At 36.2% G+C, this 14,833-nt stretch overlaps 1 non-coding gene across 1 annotated transcript; it reads left to right on the top strand.

Moving 5' to 3' along the window:
- Nucleotides 1-14,502: 14,502 nt before the first annotated feature.
- Nucleotides 14,503-14,607, top strand: LOC122218797. The gene has a single exon (XR_006202125.1). It is a non-coding gene; the product is annotated as a U6 spliceosomal RNA (small nuclear RNA).
- The last annotated feature ends 226 nt before the right edge of the window (nt 14,608-14,833 follow it).

Here is a 14,833-nt window from a genome sequence, read left to right as displayed (position 1 = left end):
TGCACAATCTGTCTTCTTTGTCCAATTCCCCAAGTTTTATGATGACTTCTCTCAGAATAATCACTTCTCTGTGCTAGAGATGCTTTTTAAAAATTGCAAATAGTTATTTATTCATTTTTGCTGATTTTTTGTAAAGTAGATGTTGTGTATAATACCTGAAATTCAGAGAGAAAAGCCAACCTATATGATGCAATTGTTGGACTTCATTCTGAAATGGGCACTATGCATGTTCATTAGGGAGTGTGTTTGCAAAGATATTGAGGCTTGGGAGGATGTGGCATTATCCAGATTTGGGGTAGTTTGATGAGCAGGAAGTATAGGTCTGTGTATATGAGTGGGCAGAAGATGTGGCTGGGAAAACATGGTGGGACCAAATCTTGAAGAAGCTGGAATCCAAACTCTGCAATAAAGTTTTTCTTTTTCTTTCTTTTTTTTTTGATTTTTTAGATGTTTTTATTTATTTTTGAGAGACAGAAAGAGACAGAGCGAATAGGGGAGAGGCAGAGAAGGAGAAGGAGACACAGAATCCCAAGCAGGCTCCAGGCTCCGAGCTGTCAGCACATAGCCCGAGGCGGGGCTTGAAATCACAGACCATGAGATCATGACCAGATCCGAAGCTGGACGCTCTACTGACTGAGCCACCCAGGCACCCCTGCAATAAGGTTTTTCAATCGAGGGTATGAGGAGCCTTTCAAGGACTTAAGTAATGAGTTAACAAATCAAAGGCATATGTTAAATAAATTCTTCTCACAGTTAGAAGAATATTTGCAGATGGGTGATTCTGGAAAGCTAAATTATATGGCTTATACTCAATAATTAAATGAAAAGTTAAAATTATAAATAATATAAGGGTCCTTTACCTAATTTTTATATGGTAAGCACATGTCTAAAGGTAATTGCTAAAGAAATCATCATTCTTCTACATACAAATATGAAATTTAGTATGTCAATAGTACATAAACAAAACTGAAAGATAAACACAAACCGAAAATATAATTGTCAGACATGTGGTCCAAGCTTATATTTCAACTTTTCTTAAAATTGATGAAAATATTTGAGTATACCAAGGAAAAATTAGCAAAGATCATGAACTCGATGTCATTTCATGCTTCGAAGCGCTTGTATCCCATACCTCAGAATGTGACCTTATTTGAAAATAGAGTCTTTCCAAATGGTCAAGTTAGGATGAAATTATTAGGGTGGGTGGGCCCTAAAATCCAATTAATCAGTGTCCTTATTAAAAGAGAAAATTTGGACAGAGATCTTTGTGCAGAGGGAAGACAATGTGAAGACGCAGGGTGAACGCCAAGTACAGATTAGAACCATGCTGCCACAAACCAAAAATCTTCCAGAAGCTGAGAGAGAGACTTGGAATCAATTCTTCCCTAGTGCCTTCAGAAAGAGTATGACCTTGCTGACATATTGACCTTGGGCTTCTGGCCTCTGGCACTGTGAGGTGATAAATTTCTGTTGTTTAAGCTACACCGTTGGTGGTTGCTATGTCAGTCTTAACAAATTACTACACTGGGCTTACAAAAAGAAAAAAGCAACACAAATAACTACTAAAATACGAGAACATGTTCTATCATACTTGCCATTGAGGAAATTCAAATTTAGAAAGTAAAATATGACTTTTAATGATCAAAAATTTAAAAAAACTAATGGTGAGAGGATGTTAAAATTGGCACTCTTATACTGCCAGTGGAAGTGCAAATAATTAGACTTAAATACATGTAAAGATACACTTAATGTATTATGGCACTTAGCACAGTGATTGGTATATTGTAAGAACACAAATGATAGTTATAATGAATGGTGTAATTATAGATCTGTATTAAAATTATACATGCTATGTAATGATAGCAATAGCAATAAAGTATCTCTGGATAGAAACTTGGCAAAATGTACCAGGGGTCTTAATATATAGACTCTGATCTATCAATTCCACTCCTAGAAATGTATTCCCTTTCTGTATTTAATAAAACTTTAACTCTGCTGAGGAGTAAAAAAAAAAGAGAGAAAGACAGAGGATATAAAAGAAATAAAAACCCAAGGTAATAGAGAAGGACTGGAAAATGTTTGAGATGAGGACCATGAGGAGTAAAATTATTTGCCTTGTCAGAATTTTTTTTGAGGTGACATTTGAGCAGTTACCCGAATGAGAAGCACAAGTCAGCCACAGGAAGATTTGTGCGGAAAGAAGGACCTCCAATTAGTGGCATTGATCAGAGCAGGAGCCAAAGGAGGGGCCAACTATTTTGCGTTATTGCAAGTGATATAGGAAGGCTGAAAGAATTGCACAGATATGTCACAGTGTCCCAATACACACTTACATGCACACGTATGCATCTACTAGCTGATGGGAGGGGCTCCCCCCAATCTTCCTTGAAGATAGGAACTTGCTTGAGTTTTGCAAGAGATTGAGTAGAGCAGTTAACTTTACCTGAAGAAGTTCACAAAGGTATCACAAAGCATGTGATTTTTAAGTTGAGTTTCAAGGAATTCGTAGGAGTTACCTAAGTGAAAATGTAAGAAGCTATTCCATTCTGGAAACTGAAAGAATTGGTGTGTTTGAGGAATTAAGACAAGAAACAAGTGGCTGGATGGAGGGGCTCTTTGATGGCTCAGTCGGTTAAGCATCTGACTTCAGCTCAGGTCAGGTCATGATTGCAAGGTTTATAAGCCCACAGAGCCCCGCGATCCGCTTGTCGGGCTCTGTGCTGACAGCTCAGAGCCTGGAGCCTGCTTCTCATTCTGTGTTTCCCAGTATCTCTGCCCCTCCCCCATTCTCTCTCTCTCTCAAAAATAAATAAACATTAATAAAAAATTTTAAGTGGCTGGAAGGAGATTGTGCAGAAGATATAAACAGAAATTGGGGGTTGCTAATTATCTGAGATCAACTTGTGAAGGATTTTATATGTACTGATAACAAATATTATAAAAGGGGGCAGGGATATTTTATGGACATTACTTTCCAGCCCGAATTGTTTTAATATAATCTTATAATTAAATTCAGAACACAGTTTCTAAACATAATATTGCCATATATTACTCCAGGAAGATCTTTGATAGATAGTTCCCTCTTCCATCAGAAAATAATAATATGTCATATTTTAAATAAAGGAGGAGAGGCACAAATCACCAGGATGAGATCTTTTTGTTTTTTTTTTAAAAAATAGCCCAAATGACTACACTTAGTGACAAAAATATTATTGCCCCATTTTTGTAAATTGCAATGCTCTACTTGTAAAACAAATTTCTGTTGGGAGATGGGCTAAATGTGCAGGGGGCATTAAGGAGGACACTTGGGATGAGCACTGGGTGTTATATGTAGAGGATGAATCATCGGATTCTACTCCTAAAATCATTATTGCATTATATGCTAACTAACTTGGATGTAAATAAATAAATAATAAAACAAATTTTTGTTTTTACCATTAGCCCTTAGGATAGGAATTACTAATACACTCTAGTAACCATGAAGTCCTTCATGATATATGCTGATATCATTTTTTTTTTGCTTAAAATTGAAACCTAATATAATAATGAGAATAGTAATAGCAAACATTTATACAGTATATACTAGGTGACAGTCACTATTTCATGCACCTTTCATTATTATTAATTTTATAACTTTATAACATAGTAACTATCATCATCATCATCATCATCATCATCATCATCATTTTATAGGTGAAGAAACAGCAGCAAAAAGAAGAAACTGACCCGGGGTATGCAACAGAGAGGTGAAAAACCAGGATAAAAATCCCCAGATATTTCACACTTACGGAAAAGAATACAGATTGCTGCTTTGAGCGATTGAACAGGTTTTCGAAAGAAAAACTGTAGAAAACGCAATTATTTATTAGTGCATTTCCCATAACATCTAACCTGACCTAGGTCTCATTCTTATTTGAATTGAATGCCTAAAATATTACTGAATCTAAACAAATACAAAATTTCAAATTGTTTTATTTGCTCCTGAAAATTGTGATATTAATTTTTTAATATAATAGAAGTGTAATACTATAATAGTAGTATCATAGAAGGAAAAAACACATAATCTTATAGGTTTTTTTGAATGAATTAGCCAACAATTTATATATGTATGACTGAAAAGCAGCATCTGGAAATAATGCAGCCATCACAAGTGCTGTCAGTTAGATGACTTTGGAAGTCTACAGCTGTGGGCTCTGGGAAGAGATTCCTTTGGAGAAGTAGGTTCATTCCTCCTTTTTTCATTTCATAAGTCACTTGACTATGCTTTTTAATCAATAAAACAAAGAAGTCTTAATAAGTTGTTTATTAATACTTTGGAAACTTTAACAGTTCCAAAGAAGTAAAAATCTGATTCGTTAGTAATATCTTACAATTCAGTTAAAAAATTCTGTAATGTGAATATAGATATACTCAACTATCATGAACAAGGAAGTATATGGCAAAGAATGAAAGAATACAGGTGTTCTACTCTACAGCTGTTATAAGGTTGAAGACACTGCTTCTACTATGTGATCAAGAAAGTCTTCAATAGAGTAAGAGAGAGAGAAAACAGAGAAAGGGAACGAGAGAGAGGCAAAGAGAGAGAGTTGTAATTCTAACTTCATTATGCTTATCTCAGATACCATGATTGTTTCCCAGACCTTAGTAATCTAATACCATGCCATGAGCCCTGGGATTGGGAAAACTTCCCTTCCACTCTCCCTTCTCTTGCTTAGAGCATACTCTTCCATCTGTCCAGTGATCTAGACATAAAACTCAATGTTTTCCTCATTTGGCAGATAAAACCACACACGGGCATAAAACATGTTATTTTAGTAGACTTTACAGAATACTCAACTTATGGGAGGGGTGGTTCGGGGAGAGACATTCCATTACTAGGAAGCCCTCCCTATTATTTCATCTCATCCAGTCCTCAGGTTCACACCGTCTTCCTGCCTCCCCTCTGTTCTCCTCCTCCTACTCTGTCCTCACCACTCTGTTCAGTTAGCCCACCCTCCTCACACACAACTCTTCTCACACTTTGTAAACAGCTTGTATGTTCTCTTTAGTTTCTCATAAGAAACATTTCAATGATCATCGTTTGCATACTCTAACCCCAAACATTGAAGGATCCCAAATTTAGTTAAGTATGTCACAATTTTGTCTTTTTTTCTTTAGTGAATTTCTTCATGTCGAATTAATTTTATTCATTTGGAAATTTGCATTAAGGCAATTTGCTGGAGGAATAAGACATTGTTCCTGGCATTGGAGAACTCACCAGTGAGTGACTTTCTCCTTGTTTTTGCAAAGCCTTTTTGGTCCCCATGTATTGTCCTATGCTCACTCTTCTCCATTCTTGTACTCTTACTTCTCCTTCCTTCTTTTATTCACAGAAAACCATTGAAATTTTCCTATTAGGTACTGCCATTAAATGGTCTGCCCTGAGATTCCACAGCCAGCACTGATAGAAGCATCAGTGTTTAGTAAAAAGATCTGGAGTGGGAGGCAGGGATGGGGAGGGGGTGAGGCTTTGTTAGAAGCATTAAATATGTCCTCTTTTATCAAAGGTTAAGTAAATGCGAAGGAAGCCCTGGAAAGCTTAAGTGCTTTTTGATGGTGCTTTCTTCAGAAGATGGAGAGAGAAAAAAGAACCAATGATGTAGCATCTTATGTAAGATGCACTTAAGATCAGATCTCTTTATTATTACTCAGCAAGTCGTCCCAATCCTGAAGACATTATTTGGAGGATTTATAGTCCACAGAAATTTTAATTTAGGCAATCTCCAACAAAAAGCCTAAGGGGAGGAGAAATATGTATTAAGAAGAAATAAAATAAGGATCAATACTGAGGTATTTTATAGACATATATGGAAATATCTATGCTAATATAGTTGAAGAAAAATAGCTTTATATCAGGGGTGATAAGTGAAACATTATTATAACCTATTCTGCAGAGCAACCAGATTATTTCATGGCAAAGAATTTTATCAGGTTTCATATAGCATAAGAAGTGGCATTGCTATTCTAAAGGAAGAGGAGATAAGTTGGAAATTTGCAGACATTTGCCCAAGTGGAAAAAAAAATAAAATGACTTAAGGACTAGCAATGGGCAAAGATTTTTTCCCCCAAAATATCTGGGTAGATTTGTACCTTGATAAAATCTATATTTTCTTTGAAGTCACATTCACCATAGTGCAGTAGTGTATATATTAAAGGTACCAATGGTTCTACCTCTAAAATTGAACAGTCTATTCATATCAATGCCAATGTAATCTATGCCCTCCCAGGCATTCAATCTATGCCCTCCAAGGCAGCTAGAACAAACTTTATTAATCATTTCTTCTCTCTCCATTGTCCCCATTGTGACAACTCTGATTGAAGTTCCATTTCTCCCACTTCCTCCCCCAGAACAGTGCTCAGAGCGGCCTACTGGCACTCAATATTCTTTGTTATGATTTTTTTTCCTCTTTGCGTATGAAATCTGGTTGTCAACCCAAGACTCATGTTAATTTTACTGTCCTTTAAACTCCTTACGTATCTTCCCAACTGCCCATCATGCCTTTTGATCCATTTTATTTTGCGTCATTTTCTCATTGTCACTGTACACTTTGATTGTTGGTCAAATGGAAATAGAAGCTTTCACCACATCAAATTTTGAAGCATGCATTTATGCTGTTGGGTTGTCTGTTATCATGGTGCTTGTTTGGTAGTGCATCATGGCTGCAGCACACTGCACCAACCTAATCATCGTTTAAAACATGTTGCTTTTAAAAGGTTTACTGCAGGGTGACAGCAGGACTCCTATTCCCTGGCATACTGAAAAACATAAAAATGTAGGCTCTTTTTTTTTTTTCAAAGTCAGTATTCTTAGTTACGATTCTAGTTGTTCATTGAAGTGTTTAGAAACTTGAGATTATTTGGTAGCAAGGAAAAATAAATCTCAGGTTCCTTGCTGGTTGCACAGTTTGCCAGTGGTGAACCAAAACTATCAAGGAATATGTGGAGAACCCATGACTGTACCTCTCCTAGACACGACTTTACAGAGAAAGCATTTTAAGAATGTCAAGGACAGATTTTAGCCTCATTTCAACTTTAAAATTACAAGCTGTACTGACAGCTGAGTCATTAATCTCTTCCATTCAATGTGAAGAAAAAAATCACGGAATATGAATACTCTGAAATAGCAAATGTTCTATTGAAGTCTCAAACATGGGATATGTATTTTATTCCATTGCACAGCAACATAGTGAAACATTCCACCTTCCACCTCCATCTAAAAATCCTGTCTTGTCATTACAGTTTATCACACATTTCTTCTGGTGTATTTGTTTGGGACACCTGCTTTCTATAACTCCATGAAGTCTATAATCTTGCCATGTTGTGTGCCGTGGGCAACTCCCGGGCAGCAGTCACAGTTCAGAGATATCAGGTGTAATGAGAATGTGAGACCACTAGTGGCCGCTGCTCTTTACCTTGCTTTCCCAAAGGCAGGCACCTGGACAATAGCAGTGACAGCATCCTTGGTGGCGGTGTCAAAGGAATTTGCATGTAATGATTTTCGTAAGGAAACACATCTTGTAAGTATAGAATACTATTGAAATGTACCGTTTGCCTTGAAATACACCTGTTAGGTAGAAAGGGCACATATTTTTTTATCTCCATATGTAAATAAAGAAGCAAACACAAAAATCATTCAAGGTGTAACAGTAGGTCATTTGCTTGTGACCTACAAGGCCATAAAAGTCCCTCTTATACATCAATTGTGAAACTCGGTCCTTGCTTCATAACAGTTTTTCAGAGGATTGGGAATGAGAGAAGAAAGTTTTACTTAGTTGCATACATCTGTTGTAAGTGGGCTCAAATTCCAGAAATGTTTAAAGGGGCAGCATATAATCAGGGAGCTGCTGTCTGGTAGCTGGTGCTACAACTCTAACCAGATCTCAAGGATTCTCACTATATCTGGCCTCCTTTACTTCTTAAAAATAACCAAAAATATAACCAGTATTGCAGATGAATAGCAAAATGAATCAGAGTCCTATACTTTTCATTTAAAAATATAATGAAAAATAAAAACTCAATTTTTTTTATTTTTAGTTATTTATTTAAAAATTTTTTTTAATATTTATTTATTTTTGACAGAGAGAGACAGAGCATGAGCGGGGAGGGGCAGAAAGAGAGGGAGACACAGAATCCCAAGCAGGCCCCAGGCTCTGAGCTGTCAGCACAGAGCCCGACGAGGGGCTCGAACCCACAGACTGAGAGATCATGACCTGAGCCGAAGTTGGATGCTCAACAGACTGAGCCACCCAGGTGCCCCCTTAATTTTTTTTAATGTTTATTTACTTTTGAGAGAGAGATACAGAGTGCAAATGGGAGAGGGGCAGAGAAAGAAGGAGACACAGAATCTGAAGCAGGCTCCAGACTCTGAGTTGTCAGCGCAGAACCGGACTCAGGTTCGAACCCAAGGGCACTGAAATCATGACCTGAGCCAAAGTCAGACACTTAACTGACTGAGCCACCCAAGTGCCCCAAGAATGAAAACTTTTAAAAACATATCAAAGTAAGGGTTTAACGACGTTGTATTTCTTTCCACTACATATTGGATGGCTTATGTAATAATAAGCTAAAAAGTCTAAATACAAAAAAATAGTGCTAATAAGTTTCATGAGCTCATTCATGGTTCTTGGAGATTGTAAATTAGTAAATAGTATCTGAATTAGATGCATTCAATATTTTTTAAGTTGAGACATTGTGATTAATAATAATGAATGATACTGGGGAGCCTAGGTGGCTCAGTCCGGTTAAACCTCTGACTTCGCCTCAGGTCATGATCTTACCAGCTGGTAAGTCTGCTTCTCAAGCCCTGTGTCCGGCTGTGTGCTGACAGCTTGGAGCCTGGAGCCTGCTTCTGATGAAGCCCCTTCTCTGCCCCTCCCCTGCTCACTCTCTCTCTCTCTCTCTCAAAAACAAATAAACATTAAAACTAAAAATAATAATAATGAATGATACTGAATACACAAGATTGTTCTTAGCTAAAGGATGTTTATGTAAAGCACATTTTCTCATAGTTTTCAGTTTCTTTAATGCCATTAATCCCATTGATCAAGTGCCTACCATGTGCTAGGCTTTGCTTCTCAGAGTCTTTCATTTAATTCTCAAAACAATTTCCTGAAGCTGAGTTTTAAGAGGTGAAACTTTTGGTCTAAGAAATGCAATGTAAAAAGTTAGTAATTGGTAAACCAGATTTGATTTCAGAAACTTCTTTCAAATGCTTCAGCTTATTCAGTAAAGTTTTTTTCAACATATATATATATATATAATACAGAAAAGAGTTGTTAAGGACATGGAGATACTGTAGAATAACAATCTTAGAATAGGGTTTTTAACAACTCATTTGAAATGTGATTTTTATGTTTAAAATATTCTATACAAAAAGTGGTAAATAAAATGCTAAAAGCAAAATTAATGGTTTGGAAAATCAAATGGCCAAATTCCCCCACAAAAGAACCCTATGAAGAATTGGAAATCAAGAGTGAGAGCAACAAAACAAATGGAGAACAAATCCAGGGAATCTATTGGAACAATTGGTATTCTGGAAGGCAACAACAGCACCAAAACCACTAGAAAAAACACAAACTATGAATAGAGTATTCACACTGGCTGAAAAAGAGTTGAGTTTTTAAGTCAATACTTAATACCAAGTGTGATCAATGAAAAGAAGATAACACACCCATACTTAGCCTGGTGAAGTTTTCTCACCTGCAAGGATTAATGGGAAAAAAATATATATATAAATTCATGAGAGTGAAGGAAAGAGAGTCAATCTTGTATCATGCATCTCATCTGCACCAATGAAGTATAGAGGACAGCACAGTTCTCTGAGCCAAGAACTTCTTTACTATGCCAAGAAAAAGAAAAAGAAAAGAAAAGAACATTTAAGTTAAAAAAAGACAAGAAGGAAGGAAAGTAAGCCAGTTAGTAGTTACACACACACACACACACACACACACACACACACACATCAATTATACACTCTCTGAGACAATTTTAAAAAAGAAAATATACGTTCTGAGAAAATTACTGAAAAGTATTATAGTTGAATAAAAACCATATCATAATATCTCAAAATAGCAGGCAAGTTAGTCAATAAATAAATCCAGGAGAATTCATTGTTCCTCCAAAATTGATGACGATAGTATGATTGTGAACAATATTGTTGGTATAAGAAGCATTTGGGGGGGGGAGGGGCAGCTAACTTGGACTTAAAATTCAAAAGTTTATTTAAAAAACTTGAGTTCATGTAAGTTGGAAAAGAGGTGAGGAAATAAATGTGTCCTGAAGATTTTGTGTAACCTGGAGGAATGACATAAATTATTTGGTTTGGGCATATTAATAAATAAGCCCATGGGTTAGTGCAGCCATTAAAATGAGGACAAACACTGATGAAAATATATATGTATTTACATGAGACATGAGACTGCTGACTCGAGGAAAACATGCAAATTATTCAACCCAGTAAAAGGCAAGTGAAATGATATAGAATAACAAAAGTCAAAAGGGACAGAAGAATAAGCTTAAATGTATGTATTATTACAATAACTGCAAAGAAACTAAAATTGATACTGAAAAATAGTACCTCCAATAGGATTAAAATTTTATAGCTCTATCTTCATTGCCAGATAAATGACACTTACTTGAAAGTTACAAGGTAGAAGAGAAAGATATGGCCAGAGATACACTAATATTAAAGTTAAATGCACTGATGTTATGATGGGAGAGAATTAATACTTACTGAGTGTTTGTAATGTTGCAAGAAACGTGTTTTATGAAAAAGTTTCATTATCCTTGTTCTAGAGATAAAAAAATATAAGGCATTGCAAGTATAGACAATTTACATGTTGACTAGTACTCAAATGAATAGGATTTTAATATAAGATTTGACTCACAAGTCTTTATGTAAACCTTTACACCAAACTTCATTACCCAAGAGAACATAAAATGTATGGTTAAGCACTTCCACATACTTAATAACAGCTAAACTGCATGTTATGAATAGAGTTGACTCCCTATTTCTAATCTTTAAAAAATCAGCAGTACAAGATAGCTAACAATCACAGAGAAGCTATTGTAATCAGATAGTTGTCATAACAACATAGTGGTTCAACACAGTAGAATAAAGAGAACCAAAACTTATTCAAATACAAATGGAAATTTTGTGTGTGATATAGATGGGATTATATGCCCCACCCCAGAAAAAGAGCTGAACAGTTTAATAATGGTATTTGGCCACTGAAACCATGTGAAAGAATATAAAATTATACTGAAACATCCCATCATACACATAAGTGTATTTCCATTGAATTAGAGCTCGAAATGAAAAAAATAAAAATAAAAAAAGAAGTTAAATAAAAAAGATTGATGGGAAACATGAGGATATTTTCATAATTTGGAAGTGGATAAAATCTTCTCGCCAGAATCCATGAAGGAAAAGAAATCAAACTACTTTTCTGCACAAAAATTTTGAATTTTTTTTTAATGCTTATTTATTTTTGAGACAGGGAGAAACAGAGCAGGAATGGGGGAGGGTCAGAGAGAGACGAAGACACAGAATCTGAAACAGGCTCCAGGCTCTGAGCTGTCAGCACAGAGCCTGACGCGGGGCTTGAACTCATGGGTGGCGAGATCATGACCTGAGCTGGAGTCGGAGGCCCAACCGACTGAGCCACCCAGGTGCCCCATCTGCACAAAAATTTTGAAGTCTTTATAAGGACAAAAATAGACTAGGCGATATTAAATATGTATTGAGCAGAAAATATGTTCATATGTCTCTTGAACATGATTCTAAAATGTGTAAAAATATAAATAAACAAACATAGTGGGCAAAGGCTATGCTCAAGAAATTTGGAGAAAAAGACATATACAAACCCAAAAAACTTGTGAATAAATATTCACTCTCACTAGCAAGTTCTGTTTCATGGGCAGATAATACAGGTTGCTGCACTGAAAAGGCCCCCATGTTTGGGGTCTCACTCTCTCTTGTCATCATCTTAAAATTCTTAAAAACTTTATTTTTGAATTTGGGTTTTGTAAGTGAACTCTGAGTGGAATTTGGAGCATGTGCTCTGGCTCATGTGAGGTCTAGCCTCTTCCCACCTTCCTGTGTCCTTCCTTCCTGGGATGGCTTGTTCCCCTCCCTGCAGGGAATGGAAAACAGCTTGGATGGCTGGAGAAGGCCTCCATTTTGCTGTTGCCCTATGAAACAGTGGGTCTAGGCAGGGTGCTGAAAGAGACGGTCAGGCACATGCCCCAGGTGATCCTGGATTGTTTCACTGCTTGCTCAATGAGTTACCCAGCAGGCTTCTTTTGCCTACCTGTAGCCAGGTATCAAGTGTGTCCAGGTACAAAGGCTTTAATCCCTTGGAAGACCTCTATCCATCATGAGTTGCAGGGCTGGGCTATGAGAAAGGGAGACTGCTTTCTGAATCTGGGCCAGGGCTCTGCATTTTCATTTTGTACTGGGCCCCCAAGTTATGCAGTTGGTTGTGTTCACTAGTAGTCAGGGTAAGGGATTTAAAACAGTGACATACCATGCTACTCTTACCAGATTGATGGAAAAATGAAATGGAAACCTTCAGCGACAGCAAGGAGGTAAGGAAATGGCTCCCCTCAATCCTGCTGGTCATATGGTGGGTCACTAACGGTACTTTTCATTCAAATATTTTAAATTTGACATTAAAATTCCTATAAATTCACTTCTATGAATTCAAAGGTGTAATGTTTCTTAGATTAATTTAGTTTATCTTTTCTGTGTTGTTTCAGTCTTTTGGTAAAGATAGACAAGTTGGCCAGTTATACACCCATTATCATCAGAGGTACCACAGCTTACATTGCAAAATATTGTCCAAATAACAGTTATTATTGTTATGATTATTATCTGGGACATGAAGTCACAAAATGGAAATACTGGCTCTGTTTCATTCTACCTTGAGCCTAACTAACATCATGCCTGTCACTTGACAAGGTTTTAAGTTTGAATTACCATGTAAATTTTGAAATCACATCTTTTAAAACCACGCACACACACACACACTCACACACACACATACACACACACATGCACACACATACAGATGACACAGTGTTGTTTTATTGCCCACCACCCTTTGCCTTTGTATCAAATCACACACCACACAACGAGCTATGAAATAATACATACTATAAAGTGAGCTATAAAATACATACTATAAAGTGAGCTATAAAATAAAACATACTTATGAAAGTGTTGAAGCAAGGATGTCTTCAGATGCTGATGCAGTGTGCAGAAGAGTTTTCCCAGCATGTTTATAATCATAAGGCTTCTGTGGGGCTTTCTCTCCTCCCTGTCATGACATTCCTGGCAAAAGTTAATATAACTCAAAATTCCTTCTACTTTATTTCAGGTGCAATATGTAGGAATGTTTTCAAAGAAAACTACACTTTCTATATGTTTAGAAATAATATTCGCATGAAGATATTACTTCTTTTTAAATATCTAGGCTTATTTGAGGGGGTTGGGGGCTTATGAACTTCCTCTGTGTGTGTGTGTGTGTGTGTGTGTGTGTGTGTGTGTGTGTCTGTGTTGAGCCAGAGTCTCCTGACATGGCATTTTGTAAAAGAAGTATTTTTTTGGTGTTCCTTCTTTCCATTAGATGTGTAAATCACTATCCCAACATTGTGTTCTATTAATCTCAGTGAGTCACCACACTTCTTCACTTGCCCTCAATTCTTGTCCCTCTTTCCTCCATTAGGTATTAACTGGAACCTGCCTTCTAATTCTGAGCAATTAAAGGAGCATAGTTAATCTTCTTAGGAGTTAAATGTAAATGACAAAGAATGTGGTACCATCCTTTTAGCACTCCATTTATTCTATTGTAATTCCTGAAGTAAGAGAAAATCCACAGTTCATTTAATATATAACTACAAGTGACATATTGAGAGCAGAAAAAGCTCTCTCCCCACGCAAAAGAAAAAAAAAATCTCAAGTTGTTTATCAAACTATTTTTAAGTGAAAGAAAAGAAGTCTTAGAATATTCAATTGTCCAAAAAAGATCTATAAGGAATGAGAGTTACCTACTCCTCAGCTGTTGCCAATTCTGTACTGGTAAATACCTTTTAAAATTAACAATTAGAAACAATTAATGCAGCATGTGACTTTCTTGCTCCCTTTATACTTCCCCCATTCTTCTTCTTTCCACTGTCCTGTCTCTTGATAATTTTTATTTTATAGTCTCTGAAATAAAATATTTATTGAGTTTATATACATGTAATTATCAAGTGAAGAACTCTTTGGTAAAGTTGCCAGTTAACAGATAGGTAACAGTTTATTGACATACTAAGCCACTGTTTACTGATCTCATATTTAGAACCTAGTTGTTTTCTTAAGCTTCTAGACATTATAATAGTGTTCATTTCATCTACCACAGTTTTAGGTCAAATTATTCTTAACTATAATCATTTGTCCTGTTTAAAAGGATTATTGGGTGCTTGTTTAGGCAGCAAATATACTAAAATTGGAACGACGTGGAGAAGAACAGCAGGGCCCCAGCTCAAGGATGACATACACATTCGTAAAAGGATTGTCAGGTATTTGTGAATTTTAATGTGTAAGCTCAGTGGAAATATTAAGGTACTGAAAGAGTTAACATACATGGTAAAGTCTTTATATTTCTTAAAATAATTTCTCCAACATAATTCTGTAAAGACTAATGCTAAGGTTATAGTTTATATTTTCTCACATTATCAGATGCATAAAAAGGTTTATGACATCCAGTCTTTAAACTGTATTTAAGGAACACTCTTGTCTTTTAAAAAATTA

The sequence above is a fragment of the Panthera leo genome, chromosome B1 (assembly GCF_018350215.1).
Source record: "Panthera leo isolate Ple1 chromosome B1, P.leo_Ple1_pat1.1, whole genome shotgun sequence".
Taxonomy (NCBI): Eukaryota; Metazoa; Chordata; class Mammalia; order Carnivora; family Felidae; genus Panthera; species Panthera leo.
This window is presented reverse-complemented; position numbering and strand designations above follow the sequence as displayed.